Source organism: Pongo abelii, chromosome 23 (assembly GCF_028885655.2).
Source record: "Pongo abelii isolate AG06213 chromosome 23, NHGRI_mPonAbe1-v2.0_pri, whole genome shotgun sequence".
Classification (NCBI taxonomy): domain Eukaryota; kingdom Metazoa; phylum Chordata; class Mammalia; order Primates; family Hominidae; genus Pongo; species Pongo abelii.
Genome location: NC_085929.1, coordinates 25,091,972 through 25,103,394, shown reverse-complemented (window position 1 = coordinate 25,103,394; position 11,423 = coordinate 25,091,972). Strand labels below are relative to the sequence as shown.

Genomic DNA, 11,423 nt, shown 5'->3' with positions numbered 1-11,423 from the left:
TGTAGTAAGATTGCAGAGTCGTGCTGCAGAAGCATGCTGGTCCTATCCATGTAGTGAAGGCTGATTTCATACACAAATGTCAAAAGAACTTTTTTTTCTTTCTCATGTTTTTTTTTTTTTTTTTTGAGACGGAGTCTTTCTCTGTCACCCAGGCTGGAGTGCAGTGGCGCGATCTCGGCTCACTGCAAGCTCTGCCTCCTGGGTTTATGCCGTTCTCCTGCCTCAGCCTCCTGAGTAGCTGGGACTACAGGCACCTGCCACCATGCCCGGCTAATTTTTTTGTATTTTTAGTGGAGATGGGGTTTCACCGCATTAGCCAGGATAGTCTCGATCTCCTGGCCTCATGATCCGACCGTCTTGGCCTCCCAAAGTGCTGGGATTACAGGCATGAGCCACTGCACCCGGCCACAAGAACTTTTATACCCACCCCTGAAAGAAAGCCCCAACTGCCTTCCAAAGAAGCAGTACATGGACTAACGCGTGGGCTGTCCCAAATAGCTCTGGAAAGACAAACAGAAAATGACATGCTAAGCCCTTGGGGCCAAAATGCCCTTCCCCAGAGCAGCTGCCAGAAGACAGGGCACAGCATCGGGTTGGAGGTCACTTCTGGGTGAAGGGGAGAATGGTCAGACCCAGGGCAGGGGTGTTGGAGTCTGGTCGGCCTCACTGGAACAGAAGAGAGCTGCTTCATGATGCTCAGTTGACAGGCAGAGCCTTGCATAACCCAAGTTCTCACAGTTCAGAGAGGCCAGCCAGTGCAGGAAGAAAGACAGGCACTGAAATGGTTTCCTGGAAGACAGGGCCCAGTTGCATCTCTCAAATGGGACCAGATTGGAAGGGAGACCAGCTGCTTTGGGTAAATGAGGCCACTTCTGGATGAGCTCCCAAACTAGATGGTGCCAAGGGCCTGACAGCTGGGCGGGACATCACACGGCCCTGTATTCCAGGAAATGGCATCTCAGTGCTTGTCTGGCCAGTTCTCCAAAAGAACCATCCACAGGCCATTTTTCCATTCCCTTCTTATGCACAGACTGGGCTAAGCCTGACCAGAAACTTTCCCTTAGGGTTCTCAGTCACTGCCAAAACTTGAGCCCGGCAGTGAGGATGTGATGTTAAAATGTGACTCTGGGCCAGGCGGTGGCTCATGCTTGTCAACCCAGTGCTTTTGGGAGGCTGAGCTGGGAGGGTCAATTGAGGTCAACAGTTCAAGGCCAACCTGAGGAACATAGATCTCTACAAAAAAATAAAAACTAGCCAGCTCTGGTGACATGCACTGGTAGTCTCAGCTACTCAGAAGGCTGAAGTGGCTTCAGCCCAGGAGTTCAAAGCTGCAGCTATGATCGTGCCACTGTATTCCAACATGAAAGACAGAGTGAGACCATGTCTTGAAAAAAGTAACAAACTAGGTAGAGAAGAAATATACCTTAAAATGGCAGGGCTACACGCAGTGGCTCATGCGTGTAATCCCAGCACTTTGGGAGGCTGAGGTGCGTGGATCACCTGAGGTCAGGAGTTCGAGACTAGCCTGGCCAACATGGTGAAACCCTATCTCTACTAAAAGTACAAAAATTAGCCGGGCGTGGTGGTGGGCACCTGTAATCCCAGCTACTTGGGAGGCTGAGGCAGGAGAATCGCTTCAACCCAGGAGGCGGAGGTAGCAGTGAGCCAAGATCACAACATTGCACTCCACCCTGGGTGGCAAGAGTGAGACTCTGTCTCAAAAAACACAAACAAACAAAACAACATAACTGAAAATAATAAAAGCTGATACGACAAAGCCATAGCTAACCTATTACAGAATGGGGAAAAGTTGAAAGCATTTCCTCTGTAAACAGGAACAAGACGAGGATGCCCGTTCTCACCACTCCTATTCGACATCACACAATCAGGCAAGAGAAAACAATAAAAGGCATCCACACTGGAAAAGAGGACATCGAATTATCCTTGTCTGATGAAGATGTGATCTTCGATCTAGAAACATGTCAAGGCTCCACCAGAAAACCCCTAGACTTGATAAATAATACAGTAATTTGCAGGATACAGAATCAACAACAACAACAAAAAAAATCAGCAGCATTTCTATACACCAATAATGGTCTGGTTGGGAAAGAAATTAAGAAGGCAATCCCATTTACAATAGCAACAACATGGAAAGATGTATACCACAGAAGAAACTTTACCAAGGAGGTGAAAGATTTCTACAAGGAAAACTACAAAACGCTGATGAAAATGTTTAAGAGGACAGAAAGAAATGGACAATCATTTCATGCTCACGGAAGGAATTCATAGCATTAAAATGACCATACTGCCCGAAGCAGTCTAGAGATTCAATACAACCCCTACCAAAATACCAATGTCATCACTCACGGAACTGGAAAGTCCTAAAATTCATAAAAAAGAACCAAAAAAGAGCTCAAAGACCCAAAGTCATGCTCAGCAAAAACAACAAAACTAGAGGCATCCCATTTCACTGCAAATTAGACTACAAAATTTTTGACAAGTGCATAGTAACCAAAATAGTATAATCCTAGCATAAAACTAGACACTTAGATCAATGGGACAGATGAGAGAACCCAGAAAGACAGACACATATTCACAGCCAATTGATCTTTGACAGAGCCGACAGAAACACACACTGGGGAAAGGACACCCTCTTCAATGAATGGTACTGGGAGGGTTGGATAGCCACATGCAGAAGAATGAACCCGGACCTTTATCTCTCAGCATATAGAAAAATCACCTCGAGATAGATTCAAGACTTAAATGTGAATGTCAAGATACGAAACTACAAAAATATTGGAAGGAAACCTAGACACAACTCTTCTGGACCTCACTCTAGGAATTTATGACGGGCTCAAAAGCCCAACGTGGAGAAGGATGAGCTGGAGGATGGTGCATTGGACCTGTGTCCAGCAGAACTCCTGACAGCACATGAGGGAGCCTTAGAAGCCAGGTTCCTCCTTGCTGTGCCCACGCGGGAAGTGGAGTTGCTAGGGTCAGAGGCCGGCCCAGACTTGCACGTGAAGCGTGCCTTGTTTGCAGTGGCACTGGATCCCCGACTTGCAATTGCAGACATCAGCTTAAATGGTCCCCCAGGGATGTGATGGAAAGTAAAGACAGAAGTGCCACCCAACAGAGTTGCTCCCCGTGCCAGGTCCCGTGGTCAACATGGAAGTGCTCTGCCTGGGGGGCCCCCTGGGTGTTCAGGCCCCCTCATGCCCTATTTCTTTTGGGCCTTTCTCTTAAAAGGTTTTCTTCTGATGGAATGCAGACGTGGATCCCACTCTCTACTCCGAATTTCCATGGGTGCAGCTGGAGGGCTGGAACTGGCTGCAGAAGTGCCAGGCCTTGGGCTTCTCATGCTTCCGTCCATGCTTGCAGCTGGGAAGGGGGCAGGAATCGGCCAGATGACCTGGGCTGAGTACCAGAAGTACCAGAAGTAGAAAAAGGTGGTAGGAGGGGGATCTGAGGAGGAGAACGGGAGGGGGCCTGGTAGTCTGTGCTCCGTCCCAAACACGGGAGCTGTAGAGGGGGCCTCTGCAGCAGAAGCTAGGGTGGCCACTGGGCCCAGGCAGTCTTGGGACTTGTGTCTCTCCTGCTGTGCATCCATACTGGGTGCTTTAGAGACAGCAGGCAGACCAGAAGCCCCTGTTGCAAGTAAGGACAAAGTGTGGGAAGGCCGTGAGGGTCTGCAGTCCGAGATGGCCTTGGCCTCAACCCGCAGTTCACTGTTGATGCGCTGGAATGCCACCTCCTTCTCCAGGTCCAGGTCTTCAGCAGTGACCCGGAACCCCAGCTCTAAGGGAGGTGGCAGCATCAAAAGCTCCCCTCGCCTGCGTGGCAGCAGGGGAAACTTGCGTCTACGGGGCCTAGAGGCCTGGGATCTGGGGGAGCCATTCCTGGGGACGAGTGTCTGCCCTGGTGCTATATCTGCCTTCTTTTCACACTGGGTGTGACCCGAAGAGACAGCCTGAGGTCCGTCCTCACTCACTGTCTTTGAGGATGGCCCCCTCCTCCACTTTAGCCCCAGGAGGCCTCCCGTAGAGCTGTAGGAGCTGAAGATGGCATTTCGTTAGGGGCACGAGCTCATCCAGGAGGTCTGGGATCTCTGGTTTTATGTGACTTATGACCTCTAGGCACCTGCTGCAGCTGTGGCTGAGGCCCAGAAATGTGAAGGGCCTCCATCCACTCCATTCAGTAGTGACCCCGACGTGGGGTTCAATGTGGAGGGGGGAGGGGCTGCTGCGGCAGCTGCAGCAGCAGAAGTGCCAGGCCTTGTTCTGATACCCGCATCCATGCTTGCAGCTGGGAAGGGGGCAGGAATCAGCGAGGTGACCCGGGCTGAGTCCCGGGAGTGGGAAGAGGTGGCAGGAAGGGGATCTGAGGAGGAGAACAGGGGGCCTGGTGGTCTCTCCTTCTTCCCAGACACAGGAGCTGTAGAGGGGACCTCTGCAGCAGAAGCTAGGGGGGGGCCACTGGGCCCAGGCAGTCTTGGGACCTGTGTCTCTCCTGCTGTGCATCCATACTGTGTGCTTTAGAGACAGCAGGCAGACCAGAAGCCCCTGTTGCAAGTGAGGACAAAGTGTGGGAAGGCCGTGAGGGTCTACAGTCCGAGATGGCCTTGGTCTCAACCTGCAGTGCACTGTTGATGCGCTGGAATGCCGCCTCCCTCTCCAGGTCCAGGTCTTCGGCAGTGACCCGGAACCCCAGCTCTAAGGGAGGTGGCAGCATCAGAGGATCCCCTCACCTGTGTGGCGACAGGGGAAGCTTGTGTTTACAGGGCCTAGAGGCCTGGGATCTGGGGGAGCCATTCCTGAGGGCCAGTGTCTGCCCTGGTGCTATATCTGCCGTCTTTTCACACTGGGTGTGACCAGAAGAGACAGCCTGAGGTCCGTCCTCACTCACTGTCTTTGAGGAACTGAGGGTCAGCTGGCAGTGTGATGAGGCTGGCCCCCTTCTCTGCTTTAGCCCTGGGAGGCCTCCCGTAGAGCTGTAGGAGCTCGAGATGGCATTTCGTTTCGGGCACGAGCTCATCCAGGAGGTCTGGGATCTCTGGTTATATCTGACTTCTGACCTCTGGGCATGGAGGTCTCTCTGCAGAGGCCCAGGCCTGGGCACAAAGGGAGAGAGGCCTCCATTGTCCCGCAGGGGCTGAAATGCAGACCGTGCATCCCCGGTGACCTCGGGGACCCTTCTCTGATCATCAGGATTCTCTTGGACTCTAGGGTCCTTGTCCTGCTCAGCCATCCCTGTCCCGCTCTCCTTGAGGGCCCTCAACACTATCTTCCCTGGCCACAAGTCTGGGGACAGCCGGGTCTTGTGGGCCCCAAAGGGGTGACTATCTGCTCCTGGGCCCCACAAAGAGTCCTTGTGCTCAGTGCAGTGGCTGAGCTGGAGGACACCCTGGAATTCGGCGCACACAGCACTGGCTTGCTGTGGTACCTGTGCAATCAAATTGAAGGCAGGATCACCAGGAAGGAACACAGGTCTTGCAGGATCACAGAAAACCTTCTTAGAGTTGTCTTGACACCACTGATGCCAAGTATCCGGGTGCTTGTAGGATGGCCTGCCACTCAGTCCAGGGGCAGGAGCAACGGGGAGATCCCACAAGCAAAGTGAACTGGGGGATGGGCTGAACAGACTCCAGGCAACTGAGCCCTACTAGCAGGTCCTCAGCCTGGGCCCCGACAGGAATGAGGGGCACAGAGTGCCCAGGTAACCGCTCCTGGGAGCAGGGGGGGACCGTCAGATGCTTGAACTGTGGAGAGCTGGACTCTGAGCATCCTCGTCGAGCTGCCAACTCGGCCAAAGGCTAAGCCAGCAGTTTCTTCTGTTGCCGGGCAACGTGCCTTATGCATGTGCGCATAATGGCGTCAGTGACGAGTGACCTTAACGGATTAATAAGCGCAGCAAGGTATCCGCACAAGGCACTTCCTGCCAATGGCGGGAGGCGGATGTGGGGGGGGCATGCAATAAGTACTGGAAGGGGAGACGTGGGCACAAAGGTCACGGGAAGAACAGGTGCCCACAGTGGCTGCAGATCTGCCCGTGGATCACTGAAGATTCCTGCTCTCCTGCAGAGGTGGAGATTGCAGTGAGCTGAGATCGCACCATTGCACTCCTGCCGGGGCAACAAGAGCAAAACTCCGCCTCAAAATAAAAAAAAAAGAAAAAGAAAAAAAAGGCCGGGCGTGGTGGCTTATGCCTATAATCCTAGCACTTTGGGAGGTCGGGGTGGACGGATCAGGAGATCAGGAGTTGGAGACCAGCCTGACCAACATAGTGTAATCCCGTCTCTAGTAAAAATACAAATTTAGTCAGACATGGCATCACCCAGGCCTCAGCTGTGTGCTGTGAGGATGGGCTAGAGAGAGACTGGGATGTTTATCCCACCACCCCCTGCTCCCTCTCTGCTGGGAAGTGTTTGGGCAGAGGCTGCTTTTCTCCACAGCAGCAGTTCATGCCAACTCCCTTCCACTAAACCTGTGAGCATGCTGTCAGGAGACGAATGGATACATAAACTTTAATTCAGGCACTAAGAGGTTAAACCCCCTTGCCCAAGAGCTAGAAAGCTGCAGATTTGGGATCCGACGCCCCCATGCTGCTGCTCCTGCACAATTGCATGTTTCCTGGGATGGAATTAATGGGAGAACAAATGAAACAAGTGGAAATCCCAGGGAACCAAAGAAATGTCTAGACCGAAAGCATGCATGCAGTGCACACCATCAATGCAAGTCATCCCAGGGCACATTCTACTCCATTCCCCAGACTGCTCCTTCCCCTGGGTTCCCTCCTCTGTCCATGACCACTGAGCTGGCTCTGCCTCCACCTTCTCTCTCCCAGTCCCCTGCCTCTGATTAAGAGTCAGGCCCCGCCAATTTTACCTCCATTTTACTGTGGCGCCCACCCTGGTCCCCGTTTCTCCATCTCTTTATCCTGAGAAGCATTATACCTTAGTGGTTACTATCTCAGCCTCGAGCACAGGATTCACAGCCTGGCCACTTAGCATCTGGGTGACCTTGGGCAAGTCACTTAACCTGCTGTGCCTCAATGGTTCTCACGTCTAAAATGGGGATAGTGCCCACTCCACATGGTTGTGAAGATGGACAGTGCCAGGCAGACAATAAGCATGTCATATACACCTGTTATATACATGTTAGCTATTGCTTTTGTGGTTCAACCGCCCCGTGGCCCGCATCAAGACGGTGCCTCCCATTGGGGCTCCCTATCTGCAGCTGGACACCCCTGGCTCAGCCTCTGTTCTTCTCTGGAGTGAGGTTCCTGGTACACTACTCTGAGAAAGGTACTCCTGGTCCCTCAATCTGTATTGGATAAAGCCCAAACTCCATTTACGACCTGGCATTCAAGGTCTTTCCCTGTCAGGCCTGTCCTTGCCTTTCTACATCCATCTCCTGCTGCAGCTTCATCTACCTATGCTCAAACCAGATATGATAAACAATTGTTGAAAACGTTCTTACCAAAGGAATCTTATGCAGAATCCTAATGTATAGAGCAGCTAGAAGTGTAATTGCTCTGGTCAGGGCACCCCGTCAGCCTGTCCTGCTGCACAGCACTCCCAGAGCCACCCTCCAGGGCTACAGGCCCAGTGCAGTTTGCAGAAGTATTGCTTCATCCCCATGTGTTGCTACCTCCCTTCCAACTTCCTAGCCTTTGCACAGGTAGCACCCTTTGCCGAGCACACATTCTCTCAACCCCTTCTCCTCAAACCCAACCACACCCTTCAGGTGCAACTCCAATGCCACCCTTCTGAAGCCTCCCCGATCCCTTGCAACTCATTCCTCTGTTTCTGCAGCCCCATGGCCTCTCATTCTTGGAGAATTAACCATGTCCTTGGTAATGTGGATATTTTTGTCCCTGCATTATGTCCCCCATAGTCAGGAGCCTCTGCAGGGCAGGATGCATATTTGAATCATTGCTGACTTTCCCATAGTATGTGACAGTGACCCTCAAGCATAATCCTGGCCCCACCTCTCACTTCTCTTTGCTTACATTGGTCCCTGGTCAGGACTTCTCCTGCCATGTTTTAGGCAGGATAATAGAAGTGGTCAAGAGACCTAGCTCTGTTTTGTGACCCCTGGGAAGTTGCTTGGCTTCTCTGGGCCTCTATTTTCCAGCTGTGAAATGAAAATAACAACAGAGAACCTTCCTTGAAGGATTATTTTGAGGATGAGTTGAAATAATGCATGCCTGGTTCATTGATAACCCAATACATGTTAGGCATGATTGGAGGAGGGAAGCCACTGTGATGGAGTGATGATTCTCAGGTGAGCATTTGAGAAGCCTTGGGGTGAGGCTCAGGTAGACACTACCAACTGCTCACACAAACAGTGTCCTGTCTTCCAGGGCACGCAGCGGGGCTACATTGCCCCAGCTCGCTTGCAACTGGATGTGGCCATGTGACTGAGTTAGAGAATCCACATCAGAGCTCAAGATGTAAAGAGCCAGATCCCTGGCTGACCATGGGGAAGAATGTCTGCTGATCAGGGATGCTCAATTAAACTTTACTCAAGTGAGAAAGAGATTTTTATTGTGTTAAGCCACCAAAATTTGGGGATTTATCTGCTACAGCAGCAAAAATTACCTAAGGAACTAGGGCCAGTTTTGTTCAATGTCCCGGAAGGCTCACTCCTTCTTAGGTTGCTGGGCACTGTCTATGGCTACTGCACTGCTGCCCCTTGGGGATCTGGGATGTCGATCATTTGGAGAGACTCACGTGAAGAAGCCAAATATTCCCAGCCAGTACCGGACGATCACAACCAGCACGTCCTCATAGGCAGCCAGGGAGGACCCATCGAAGATGGAGGCTGAGGCAGTCTTGAAGGCACCCCCTGGGAACCACACCAAAACCTGAGGAGGAGACAGGAATGTCCCATCAGCCCACCAGGCACCACCTCCCCTCCCCATGCCGTTTGGGGCACACGTTCTTCAGGTGAAATGAAATATAAATGTCCCACTTGCTAAGCAGGGTGTGAGGTTTCATCTTTTGAAGGCCCAGGGTGAAGCCTGTAGGCTCTGGCACCTGAGTGCCTGGCTTTGATTCCCAGCTCTGCCACTAACTAGCTGTGTGACCTTGGGCAGTTTACTTAACCTAAGGCTCATTTTTCTCATCTGTAAAATGTGAAGAGGGAAAGTATCTCACTTGCGAAGTTTTATGAGGTTTAAACAAAATTCTGCATCTAAAGCTCACAGAACAGTGAGCATTAGCATATTTCAAATTTCAAAGTGCTCAGAACTTGTTCACTAAATACCAGTGAACCTGTGACCCACGGGAAGATGGAAACCGTTGTAAGCCATGTATAAGAGCAAAAACAGCTCAAGGTGTTTCAGAGGAAAGCTCTCTACCTTCAGAGGGAGGGGAGGGGAGGGGAGAAAACGGGAATGGATGGGGTGAGGGGAGGGGAGGTGGAGAAAAAGAGGAGGAGGAGAAGAAAGAGGAGGAGGAAGGGAGAAGGGGAAGGATGAAAGATGAAGAAAGAAGGGTCAGGAGTGGTGGCTCATGCCTGTAATCCCAGCACTTTGGGAGTCTGAGGTGGGTGAATTGCCTGAGCTCAGGAGTTCGAGACCACCCTGGGCAATATGGTGAAACCCTGTCTCTACTAAAAAAAAAATTAGCCGGGCATGGTGGCAGGCACCTGTTATCCCAGCTACTCGGGAAGCTGAGGCATAAGAATCACTTGAGCCCGGGTGGCGAAGGTTGCAGTGAGCTGAGGTTGCACCACTGCACTCCAGCCTGGGTGACAGGCTGAGACTCTGCCTCAAAAAAAAAAAAAAAAAAAAAAGAAATGAGGGAAGAGTAAAAACTTTATTGGTTAGAAAAACTGGGACCAGGGAACATAAAACGTTATTCAAATGGCATTATCTCTCTTTATACATTTAATAAGAAATCCTTTCCATTCTCTTTCTTACGGTCATGTTAGAGATTACAGTCTTTGGGGCAGGTAAAGAGAGGAAAGCAACTGAGGAAAGGGGAGGAGGACAAAGCACTGGCTTTGGTGCCAGAATCTAGCACCTACTGCATGTACAACACAGAGGAAGTCATTTACGCCATTCCTGTGCCTCATCTTCTCCATCTGTGGAATGGGTCCAAATGCATGATTATGTTTTACAAATGTCTGTAATTAGCCAGTTCTTGTTTTTCTTTCAATGCAGCTACAAGGCCACCGGCTATGCAAGGCCACAAGTTATGCTGTGCTATAGATTATGCGACCTATCACATGATTAATTTATTGTAAGTTCTTTTATTTATTGTAAGTCCACTCATAAAAACCCCCAATCTGTCTTTGTTTAATGCTCAGCTTCTTGGATATGAATCCACTGAGCCGGTCCGTACCTAAAACAAACAATCCTCCTGTTTCTCTCATATTGGTCTCTCCGTTCCTCAGTTTACCGCAACAGTCCTGCTCAATGAGGTGAGGGAGCCACATGGTGGTGTCAGTTGGAAGGCAGGCCAGACAGGGCAAGGAACCAGGATCAGAGAAACCGGCTTATGTGAGGGGGAGTAGGTCCCCAGGTCCTGCTCCTACCTGGGCTCCTGGCAGCTCCCAGCCACTGTCCAGAGCTGCAGAGTCAGTAGCCTGAGGGTGGAGGGAGCAGGCCTGCTCTGCCTGGGATAGTCCTCTTCATCCCGCTGCAGCTGAAGGCTTCACACCAATAAACACGTGAGGCGGCAAAGATTACGGTAGTGCCAAGCAGCCACTCACACTTTAGTGAGAATTGGTGGATGAAGTAGCCCTGGGCTAGATCCTGGGAACATGGCAGGTCAAGTTGGATGGTGGAGGGGGTTCACCCAAGGCCTGGAGGGTCTGCGGCAATAGAAGAACCAGAGACTGGCTCATGGGGCAGACAATAACCCCACCCACTAGCCCAGATATCCAGGACACCTGCAGGCACAGGGCAGACTCCTGAGCCAACCCCACGGCCATCCACTATCCCAGTGAGGCAGGAAGAGAGAGAGTCTCTGCCCACCTGGCCCAGTACTAAGAGAGACCCCCGCCTTTACATGTGCGTGAAGGGTCCTCACCCCGTGTGTGTTGTGGGGGGGTTCTCACACTCCAAGTATGGGTAACAACCCCTAATACGTGGCACCAGGACACAGTGGGCCTTGGGGGCCAGTCTCGGCCCAGTCGATGTGGCCACCCCCAGCACCAAGGTGCCCTCACTGTGCAGGGCCTCAGCAATTTTGATGAGTTTTCATTTAACATTCTCTTTATCACAATTACTTTGAAAACTATTCAGTGCAGTTATTAATAATTAATTATTTTCTGCTCTTATATTAATTATCTGGGCATTGGGAATGTCACCAAGATTTAAAATTTTTAATTGTTAATAATATTTCCTGGACATGGGAGAGGTTTCCTGCATCTCCACACATGCCCTCCCTGCTCTGGGTGAGGCTGGCTAGC

The 11,423-nt window shown here is 51.2% G+C and overlaps 1 long non-coding RNA gene and 1 pseudogene across 1 annotated transcript in view; one reads left to right on the top strand and one right to left on the bottom strand.

Annotated features, from left to right (window-relative positions):
- The first annotated feature begins 3,701 nt into the window (after positions 1 to 3,701).
- LOC100449630 (uncharacterized) lies at positions 3,702 to 6,322 on the top strand (annotated as a pseudogene).
- Positions 6,323 to 10,632: 4,310 nt separating this feature from the next.
- The window catches only part of LOC134761152 (uncharacterized), a 37,704-nt gene continuing 36,913 nt past the window's right edge, over positions 10,633 to 11,423 (bottom strand). The window contains exon 3 of the long non-coding RNA XR_010139429.1: positions 10,633 to 10,823. This is a non-coding gene — a long non-coding RNA (uncharacterized LOC134761152). The remainder of the gene's footprint in view (positions 10,824 to 11,423) is intronic.